Source organism: Rhineura floridana, chromosome 14 (genome assembly GCF_030035675.1).
Source record: "Rhineura floridana isolate rRhiFlo1 chromosome 14, rRhiFlo1.hap2, whole genome shotgun sequence".
Taxonomy (NCBI): Eukaryota; Metazoa; Chordata; class Lepidosauria; order Squamata; family Rhineuridae; genus Rhineura; species Rhineura floridana.
In genome coordinates this window covers 14,888,993-14,900,718 of record NC_084493.1, presented here as the reverse complement: position 1 = coordinate 14,900,718, position 11,726 = coordinate 14,888,993, and positions in this window count along the sequence as shown.

Genomic DNA, 11,726 nt, shown 5'->3' with positions numbered 1-11,726 from the left:
TCAGTTTGTTTGTGTGAGTCATTGGGCTGATGACTTTCTGGGTGCGCTTTCAGCTTGTGTGCTCTATGACTATTCCATCTATCACTTGCCACTCATGGTATCTTGCTCAGCCCTTCATCCTGGTCCCTTCCCCCTGTTTTGTAGCCCATGCCCTAGATCTGTGAATTAGCTATCTTTCCATTCCGGTCTGACTGCGGAATAGAAGTATTCTGTGTAACTCCAAAACTTGCATTATGCACTGAGGAGGTATAGGGTTGATCCAGATACAAGTTGAATAGGAATGGAAGAGGAATCGGCAGGATTTGGATTCCAAAGCGGATTTACTTGATCCGATCCAGGTGGATCATGACCTGGATCAGACCATGAGTCCGCTAGAGTACACGTTAGAATCCTGCAGATCCCATTACGAAGCCGTCAGAGGGCTGCAGTGCAGCTTCTCTTTGTTTTTAATGTTTTTTGTCTTCTTTTACAAAGCTCCGGAAGCCATCCAGCTGCTCACAGCCAGCAGTGGCTAGCACGAGGGGCTTCTTGCCACTGCACACTCTGAATGGAACAGAGCACATTCCCCTGGGAGCAAAACGACTTGATGATGATCCGTTGCTCTCAGGGAGAAATGAATGGGGGGGGGAAATGTCTGCTGCCAAATTTTTACCATTAAAATAAAACAAAAGAGCAGAGGCAGTGCTGGAGCCAGCAGACCACCCTGTAAGGACTTTTACTCATTTATTTACTTAATATTTATATTTCCTTTTAAAATCTGCATAGAAATGAGATGGCCTTAGGCTCCGCCTGCACTGTACATTTAAAGCAGTATCATACAACTTTTAAATAGTCATGGCTTCACCCCTAAAAAATCTTGGGAACTGTAGTTTGTTAAGGGTGCTCTGGAGTTAGGAGACCCCCATTCCCGTCACAGAGCTACAATTTCCAGAGTGGTTTCACAATCAATCCCTCTTCTCCCAGGGAACTCTGGGAATTGTAGCTCTGTGAAGGGAATCGGGGTCTCCTAACAACTCTCAGCACTCTTTACAAATGACAATTTCCAGGGTTCTTTCGTGGAAGCTATCACTGGCTAAAGGAGTATGACACTGCTTTACGTGTATAGTGCAGATGGGGATTTCACCTTATGGCGACCCCATGAATCGGCAGCCTCCAGTAGCATCTGTTATAAACCACCCTGTTCGAGAGCCAGTGTGGCGTAGTGGTTAAGGTGTTGGACTGCGACTTGGGAGACCAGGGTTCGAATCCCCACACAGCCATGAAGCTCACTGGGTGACTTTGGGCCAGTCACTGCCTCTCAGCCTCATGAAAACCCTATTCGTAGGGTCGCCATAAGTCGGAATCAACTTGAAGGCAGTACATTTACATTTATTTTCAGATCTTGTAAGTTCAGCTCTGTGGATTCCTTTATGGAATCAATCCATTGTTTTGAATGTTCTTTTCATGAAATAGCGGTATACAAATATAATTATAATTAGATAAATAAATTTAAACGGGTCTGTTCATCCCTAAGGACGAGTAACCATGTTCTCTGGACCAAGGAGCACATCTCAAATAAGACTATGGCTTGTCCCACCATCAACCACCCGCTTTCTCACACCTCTGGGCTTTCTAAACCATTTTGTCAGTTCAAGGAGTCTATGGTAAGTAACATATTAACAGTCAAGAACCTGGAAAGCATTTGCTTTCCAGCTCTGTTGCTGAAGGATAATTTACGCAGAGGAATTCCTGGTATATGCTTGCATATGTACTGATGGGGGACTTGCCTTCTGACTTATGTCAAGCCCTGCCACTCATGGAATAGCAGAGCAAAGCTGACCAGAGTCAGACCACCCAGTTCAGGAATCTAGACGTTTCTAACTTTTAGCAGGGCTGGTGGTACAGTCAGTTCCAGCTGAAAGAATGCCTTGGGCAGAAGCTCTCTTCTTCCTAAATGCAACATTACACGAAACAATTGTTTAACACACTTCAGCTGGTTCAGAGATGCTGACAAGGGTAGGGAAGGATGGAATCTGTCAATTTCAGTTTCTCATTTTCCCCAGTCTTTTAAGTATAGTTGGCCACATTGCAGCATCTGTTTGTAGATGATTATTCTCTCCAAGTCCTATATCCCACCCTTCCTCCCAGTAGGAGCCCAGGGCAGCAGAAATAATGCAGAAATATAACCTGCTGTGCCCTGCTGTGCCCTGCTGGACTCCTCAAGGCTATGCTCCTTGACCCGATGAGTTCCACCCAGACTTAGCAGCTTCCTTGAGCTCCCTTTAACCCATCATTCTGCCTTGCACCCTCAATCTCTGGTTGAGTTCTTTTTGCAGTCCATCCCCCAAGGAAGGGGTGAGAAACCACTAGACACTGATGGACATCTCATCCAACATCATCTCTGTCAATTGGACATACTGAATGGGGCTGATGGGAGTCACCTTTCCTCCTCTTCAGTCCTGTGTCCCTACCACTTACCTTAGCCCAGCCAAGCCCAGTCTGAGGGCTTATCCAAACGGAGCGGAATAATCCACGGTTTCCATATTCGGTTTGTCATCTGATTGTCATCTTTCCCAATAAAAAAAAACGCTTTTTTGCACCCGCACACGCAGCGGTAAGACCCTTACATTCTTTTTGCTTTTTCCAAGCTCCGCCTCTAAAACCTCCCCCTATCAACCAATTGGTCAGCAAAAAAATTACATATGCTCCTCTCCCCCTTTGCAACAAAGCACAATATGGCTGGAGTTCTCGCCTCCGAAGGAAAGGCTACTGGTCGGTTTCACGCCTGCCTTGTTTGTATTTACGATATTATGCTTAAATGAATGTATGCTTTTCTGCCTTTATTGATATTTAAGGAGATACACACGCTGGCAATTGCACTTATTTCTCCAAAAAAGCAAGACATGTCACCCCCCCTCCTTCTCCGTTTCCTTCCCATGGAGAATGAAATTGACAAAGCTTTCCGGAGCAGGCTTGGAACCGACCAGAAGCCCTTTTCTAAGTTTGTATTTGCAATATTACACTTAAACGAATGTATGCTTTTCTGATTTGAAGCAAAAACCCCAGCAAGTACAATGAAATTGACAAAGCTTTCCGGAGGCAGGCTGAAACCGACCATCCCCTCTTTCTCGCTTGCTGTGCATTGCAGATCTCACCCAGAGCGGCCGCCCAGTTTGCAGGCTGGCAAAAAATAAAATGCATCTGCACAGTAGTTGCAGACCCCCCCAACACCCCACCATTGCGATGATTGGTTCAATTTTCCTGGGCTTATTCTCGCACATGCACAAAAGTGCAGATATGTGATTGGCTGGAATGAGGAGAAGGGGCAAGGGGAAATGCCCAAGAACTGCCCATCAGCTGTAAAGTCTGCGGTATTGCATCCTAACTCCTGAAGGCACAGCGGATGATTCCCAATTTTAAACAGCAAATCGCATTTTTGCAGCTATTGCAAGGAGTGGATTTAATCCGCAAAAATGCGTAACCGCGCGAGACGTCATTTGGACGACCAAAAAATAATGAACACACGTAGCGGGCGTGTCACACATTTTGCAGTCGTCTGGATGAGCCCTGAGTGTTAAACCTTCTGATCCTGCATGGCTCTGTTCGGCCTGTGGATCAGTGAGAGGCAGAGATGGAAAAGATCAATTAATTTCAGTCCTCTCAGTTTCTCATTTTTTCCAGTCCTAAATGCAGTTCTCCATGTTTCTGCAGCGATTTGCGATTTTTTTTTTAAAAAAAATCCTCATGAAAATTCATGTTTGTCTCCAGTTTTGACTAATGTACACGTTTTGCAAGCCATTTGTTGTCATATAATGTATGTTTTTGTATGCTATTTTCACTCATATACAGTATTCATTTTTATGCACACTTTACCCTAACATTTTTGTATTATTTATTTATTTTTTTTTAATTTATACCCCGCCCTTCCTCCTAGCGGGAGCCCAGGGCGGTAAACATTGTTAGGGTGGTGAACTGCACTGCAAAATTTGAAGAAGTGTGAATTTTGAAGGATGGCTGTGTTTCAGTTCTCACAGAGTTTTGGAAAGTGTGGATTTGATAGAAGTAGCTTGAACTGCAAAGTTAATTGCATTTCTTGCCCATCCCTAGTGAAGGGTAGATACAACTCCTAAGGCAGTACCCTATGTGAAGTCATAGGGTTCGTGTGAAACACTCCTGTGCACTCTCTGGGTGAATTCCTGAGCACATTTTCAGTTCCCGTGAAAGTTAAGGAGGAACCACAGCTAGAGGAATCCTGAGCTAGGACCATGGGGAGATGGAGTACATGGTCTCTGTGCAGAAGGTTTCAGGTTCAATCCCCAGTTAAAAGGATCAGCTAGATGCTAGGAGGTGATGTGAAAAGACCTCTTTCTGCTGGAGAATTGCTGTCAGTCACGGCAAGACAATACCATGCAAGGTGGACAGACAGACTGATCAGATATTGCTGTCCACATGACTGCCGTCTGAAAAGTGCACTTGCCTTTTCCTGCCTGTCCACATTTGAAGATTAGAGAGACAAAGTTGTATCCCATGCTAGCCCTAGGTCCCATCTGCACTATAGTATTTAAAGCAGTATCATATCACTTTAAATAGTCACGGCTTCCCCTCAAAGAATCCTAGGAAATGTAGTTTGTTAAGGGTGCTGAGAGTTGTGAGGAGACCCTATTCCCCTCACAGAGCTACCATTCCCAGAGTGGTTTAACAGCCCATTGTTCTTTCCAGGAAACCCTGGGAATTATAGCTTTGTCAGGGAAAATCAGCATTGTCCCTGCAGAAGAACTCCCAAACTGTTCCCAAACACCCCAAAATGGCAAAGCATTTTGAGAGCTGCATGCATGCACTTTTCAAAAGGGAAATTGACTCCTTTGTGCATTTGACGTTTCCCCATTTCCCCTTTTAAAAGCTCTCAGGCCAAAACTCCAGACGGTCTTTTGAGTTTAGAGAGTCAAACCTCTTGCTGGCCTGCATCATTTTTTTTAAGGGCTCTTGTAGGCAGTGGCAGAATTTTGTCTCCAGGTGTCACTCAAAGAGAAAGACTCTAACACATACTTTGCATAAGCACACTGAAAGAATGACAAACCCCTGCGCCTGCTTTCTATGAAATTCAATTACAAGGAGATGGGGACTAGCCATTTGTACCATAATGCCAGCATGTGCATAAATGTGCTCAACCTTCCCCTGCAAGCAATTATTTTTTTTCTGAACAAAGCATTCATTCATCACACATGCACACAGACTCTCTCTCTCTCTCTCTCTCTCTCTCTCTCTCTCTCTCTCCCCCCTGCCCCCCAGTCCAACTCCAGCGGGCAAAGTTGATTTATGCCGCACATTAGGCCTCTTACACAACACTACTGTAAGCTGTTTAGCTTCAAGAACTACACATTATATAAAGACCTGAATCAAACTGAAAGCTCTTTTTGTTCATAGCATGTGTGGGCTGGACACGATTCAGGGTGTTGTTGCTTTTTTGCAATAAAATAAAGCCCGTTGTATAAATAGGATGCTAATTCAGAAAGCGCAGGGTAAATAGAGGTCATTTTCATAAGAAACAACTTTTTTAAAAGCTATTTCTGCCCAGGCACACTTATGAAATGATTTACACTTGAGTTTTCTTTTCATAAACTGTGAAAACCACTGACGCTTATGTTCCTGTGCAACCTCCACAACATGGGTGCTCATGCATGATCTCCCTGTAGTTTTCTGCCTCATGCACAGACAGGGTCCCATCAGGCTGGTATGGCAGCACTGAAGTTGGGACAGGCGAGATCTCTGAGCAGCAACAAGTCAAGGAATGTGTGGGAGGAGCCAGCCTCACCAAATCAAAAAGGCAACTCAGTTTCCACAAAATGTAGGGAAAATGTGGCCACATTGCTAATACTCAGCCAATGCTTATAGGGGGACACATGTCTTCTGGAAATCTGAAAACAAGGAGGGTCACCATCTTGCAGGTGAGTGAGTGAGTTATTTCCTTTTTGTCTTGGTTTGCAATTATATCACTGGCAGAATCTGGACAAATGCACCTCTACTTGGGATCAGGACAGGCTGGTTTTAATTTGAATTTAATTTAAATCAGAGGGGGGGAGGGGGGAATGAGAACAAATCTAAGTCTAAAGAGAGTGTTTGAAGGCACAAAGGTGCTGATTCCAACAATGACGTCTTTGCGGAATGTGTTTGCCATGATCAATGTGTTAGTCTTTACACTGCCAAGTCAGGAGAGTTGGTTGTTTTTGCTGCGGCAATACAGCTAACCTTCTGGTGTCTGCTAATTTGTCTGTTTTGTGTGTGTGGCCGCTTCCAGGCTGTTGCTATTTTGGGGGTGGGGTTTAATCGTATGCCGGCAGAGCCAGGTTGCGCAATTAAAGTGGATTTGGCACTCTTGCACAACAAACCTCCTTCCAAACCAAAACTTTTTGCGGTTAAGGAAAGTGATGGTAAAATGCACTGGATTGTGGGATAGCAATTGCTTGATGCTTTTGTCGTGCAAACAAAGCAGAATGAATGCTCAGTAAACAAGTCATCTGGAAGTGATCTGAGCGAGCTTGCAAATGGCTGTAAAGACTAGGGAGTAGGGTTGCAAGTTCTCACAATCAGGTTGCTGCCTGGACAGTTAAAAATTGCTGGAGGCCCTGTGCCTTAACTCACCAACCTCTGCCATCTAAGCACTCTGTCTTGGATCAACCACAATGTTTGGTAACAATAGGGAATTGTTACAATGCATTTCAGTGAATTAACATAGTTGATAATAGGGCTGGGCGAGAATTTTGATTCAGTTCGCATTTCAAGTTGAATCGATCCTATTAACACTTTCTAAAACAAGATGAGAACCAAAATCCTTTGAAATTTGTACTTATCTGAATTTTGCAATGCAGTTCGCCAACCAATGTTTACAAAAATGCACGTTAGCGTGCATCAAAATTAATATATGAGTGAAAATAACATGCCAAAATGCATTACATGACGAGAAATGGCTTGCAAAAAAAGTGTACATTAGTCAAAACTGCCAATAAAAATGTGTTTATTAGGAGAAATTTGCACTAAAATGCTGGAGAATTTTCATGAGGATTTTTTTTTAAAAAAAACACACCTACCAATTGCTGCAGAAACGTGGAGAACTGAAGACTGGAAAAATGAGAAACTGACAGAACCAAAATCGACAGGACTTTTCATCACTAGCGTGAGGTAATGCAAGTTTGAAGTGAGTCTGGGCTTCACATACATACTCATAGGTTCTATTTCTAAATTAACCACTCATGAAAGAAAAATATAGGCTTAGGCATTACTGTACACCGCTCAGTGGAAACTTCTGCTCACAGCAGTGGTTAAAAATGAAAAGAAAAAGTAAGGAAAACCAAATATTGGGACTCTATTAGAAAACAGACTGGGAAGCACATTATAACACTACTAAACAGCTGCACAGTAAGCATTTAAAGAGATACATTGGATTCTGACTATATTAGGTTAAAAACAAAAGATGGAGATAACAAATGAGAAGGAAGGGAGGAAGGGAAATGTAGCATTTATTTAGCCGTTTGAGTGTTCCAAGCGCTTTCTGAACAGGGGTGGGAGGAGGGCAAGTTGCCCCTCATGGATGAATCATAATTCCCAGGGTTGTATGCAATGCTAGTCCTACTTAGAGTAGACCCACTGAAATTAATAGACATGAACAACTTAGGTCTGTTAATTCCAATGGATCTACTTTGAGTAGAACTTAATTAATTACATTTGTTAGTCGTTTTTCTACACACACGTGTGCACGCAAAGCAACGTACAGTTAATAAAAAATAAAAGAGTGAAAAATATATTAAAAAGTTAAACGAAAACAGTACGTAAGGTAATAGAGCAGCGCTTCTTCGAAAGGCTACATAACAGAAGCCCTCCAAAAAACTTCCAATGTTAAGAACCAAATGCCAATGGGAGGAGAGAAATGTTTTTGCCTGGTGCAAAAAGCAGAGCTTGGCAAAGTTACTTTTTATGAACTACAACTCCCATCAGCCCCAGCCAGCATGGCCACTGGATTGGGCTGATGGGAGTTGTAGTTTAAAAAAGTAACTTTGCCAAGCTCTGGCAAAAAGATGGATAGTGATGGTGCCAAGTGTACCTTCCTGATGGGAGCATTCTGCAAATGGGGGGGAAACCACTGAGAAGGCCTGTTCTTGTGTTGCCACTCTCTGCACCTCCTTCAGTGGGGCCACGCAAAGAAGGGCCTCGTAAAATCTGAAATATGAGGTAAAACTTGCAGGCCCCATTCTTCTAATTTTTAGGGAAAAACTCACCCGCTCCCCACTTTCAGTGTTCTACTTTGCCTCCGGCCCTAGGAAAAATTCCTGTGGGTGCCCATGTTTTTCAAAATTGTTTTAGCAATTCTTAAAGCAAACTTGTATTACTATCCCAAAATACAGATGTTGGAAGCAATCCAATTCCAAGCATCAGTTGCCAGAAACTGCAGGAGGGGAGAGTGCTCTTTGCACTGAGGTCCTGCTTCAAGGCTTCCTATGGGCATCTGATTGGCCACTGGGGGAACAGGATGCTGGACTAGATGTGCTACTGGCCTGATCTGGCAACCTCTTCATGTGTGTGTGTAGGAGTTTGAGACAGAGAGGCTTAAATCGTTCTTGAATGGAAGCATTCAAGAGGCAGCTGGACAGCCACCTGTTGGGTATGCTTCAATTTGGATTCCTGCATTGAGCAGAAGGTTGGACTTGATGTTGTTATGGGCCCCTTCCAATTCTATGATTCTAGGCCATCTAGCAAGTTGAGGGCAGAAATGAGAATTCAGTTTTTTATCATGGACTTCCTGGTCCATCACTGCTATGCTAGGGACCATTAGCAACTGCTGGAAAATGGGAGATGGGAAGGTGCCAGAGGTGGCAGAGTTTGGCAGTGCACTGCCACTCTACAGACAACGGTTGAGATGGAAGGGAAACAATGAATACCCAAATAGGACTGCAAAAAAGGGACGTATACATTAACAATTCTGTATCTTCACTGACCTGGAAATTGTATGTAAGTATGACCTATTGTTGATGCTTGCATTTTTAAATTGCTTTGGGAAATTTCATAAGAAGCAATTATAAAATCATAATTATCACCATCTGTCTTTGTAATGTATTAAGTCCCGAGTCCCCAACTTACTAGGGACCCCAATTTGTGCTCCCATGCAGGCGGGGTGGAGGGAGCAAGTGGGGCCATCTTCCTATGTGACTATGCCATCCTGGCGTCCTTCCTGGCAGCACTGAAACATGGGTGGTACTGGTCTTCAGGAGCCAACAGAACGTTTTGGTGGACTCCTAGAGTGGGGCTGGGAGCAGACCACTCAGAGGACTTCTGCTCTGGTCTGCTCCAAGGACATCAAAGGATGACCCGTTGCCAGATGGACCAATGGTTTGACACAATATAAGGGCAGTTTCCTATATTCTGCCATTGAGTCATGGCCCATGCAATGAAAACCAAAGAGAGAAATCCTCTCAAACACCTGCAGGGCCGACCACATCATCATCATCATCATCATCATCATCAATCTTTGTAATGTATTAAAGTAAAAGTGTTGCAGTTAATGGTACATCTTTACTTGAAAAGTAACACTACATTTCAATACTAAATAAGGAACAGTTCCATGCAGTAAGGAACGGGTGGCTTGGCATCCGTGGATGGTTGCTGAAGTCCCAGTGCCTTGGCACAGCTAATCATTGGTGCCTCCCTTGTTCCCCCCCCCATTTAATTCTTCTTTTACCAGGCTACGTTTTTAATTTCCCACATTGCCCTGGAGTGACGCCATGTCAAGGGTACTGCAGGAAATTAAAATGGCAGCTAGATTCAGCTACCCTGAGTTCTACTACAGCCTGCCACCAGGTAAGCCTACCAGATCCCATTAACGTAGGTGGGGACCCATGGGAAACTACTTTGCCCAGGGTCTCTTCAAACTTGGAGCCAGTCCCAACAGGTGATAAGTCTAAGCCCAGTGGTTCTTAAATTGTGATCTGGGGCCCTAAGACTACAATGGGAACATAGGAAGCTGCCTTATCCTGAGTCAGACCACTGGTCCATCTAGTTAAGTGTTGTCTACACTGACTGACAACAACCGTCCAGGGTTTCAGGCAGGGGTCTCTCCTAGCTGAACCTGGAATCTTCCACATGCAAAGCAGTTGCCATAGCTCAGTGACAGAGCATCTGCTTTGCATGCAGAAGGTTGCAGGTTCAATCCCCAACATCTCCAGGTAAGGCCAGGAGAGAAGGCTGCCTGAAACCCTGGAGAATTGCTGCCAGTCAGTGTAGACAATACTGAGCTAGATGGACCAAGGGTCTGATTCAGTATAAAGGCAGTTTTCCTATGTTCTACCACTGAGCCATGGCCCTTCCCCATGGAATGAAAACAAAAGAGGAAAATGTTCTCAAAAATCTGGAGGTTTCTCTGAAGTTGGCATCACGCACAGAAGAAGAGGCAGCCTGCTACTTTCCCATTTAGTTTGAAACTGAACATGCAGATTGGTTTGTAGCTCTGTTGAGTGTCTCACTATGAAGTGGCAAAAGACAGCTATGAACCTGGCATAACAGGCCCCCCAATTTGTTGGGAATTTACTACCCTAATGATAGCACATTCCAGGTGGAAATATCATGCTATGGTTTGTCACAAGCCTGCCTCCTTGGGAGATAGCCATCCATCTCCTTAGTTACAAGCGATAGATATATTCTCTCTATAAATAGCGACCAGATCTGCCAACGTTGCATTGTTTAGTCTGAGCCTAAAGTGTAGAAAATGGGAAATCCATCTGCACAGCAAGGGCCTGGAGAGGGTGTGGTTGGAAGCAAGAGTTGTTTTCTGTTGGAGAGTCTGTGCTTTTATAACCAACCCGTTCAAGTATCTGGAGGATGTCACAAGGTCCTCCTCCCATGCCCAGCTATGAAAGCATGAGAGGAAAATATGAACCAAGATTGAGTTTTATATAATGGACAAAGTGTGCTTAGCATTTTCTGCAGGAAGGCAGAAGTTGGCCAGGCGGTTTAACTGTTTCCTAGGTGAAACAGTTTCATCCTGGAAGCAGGGGCACTGCTGGGTACGTAAAGGATTCGGGGCACAAACTCATGGTGCAAACTTGCATATGCTAATATGTAAGTATAGATCCAAACTATCAGAGGGGGAAAAGAAACAAATTCTGGCTCCTGCTATCAAGGCTACAGGGTGCCAACCTGATTTATGGATCCAGTGTACTGTACTTCAGGGTGGGGAACCTGAGGCCTTTGGGCCAACTGTGGCCCTCTGGGCCTCTCTGTCTGGCCATTGGGTCTCTTCCCAGGCTACAACCTTCCTAAGCCACACTTCTCAATAGCCCTGCTTTGAACCCTTCTTGTGATTTTGCCTGGCTGAAATGTGTCCTTGAACTTGGATAATGTTCCTTGCTTTCCTAGATGGAGGGTGGAGATGGGCATGTGAGTCTTTGTTAAACCTAGCCTACTGTACAAGGTATAATTTACATTCATAGCTCTGTCCACTTTTCCCTGGGGTCCTGTTCACTTCTGGCATGTGGCCCTCAGCAGATTGCCCAAAAGGGAATGCAGCCCTTGGGCTGAAGGAGGGCTCCCCATCACTGCTGAATATGGATTAGGGATGGATGAGAATTTCGCTAAAATTGAACTTGGCACCGGACTTCCCCACACTTTGCACATTCACGGTCTTTATGGACCAATCCTGAATACTGTGAACTTCTGCAGCTTTTCTTCTGGATTTTTTTTAAAAAGCATATTATTGTTGTATT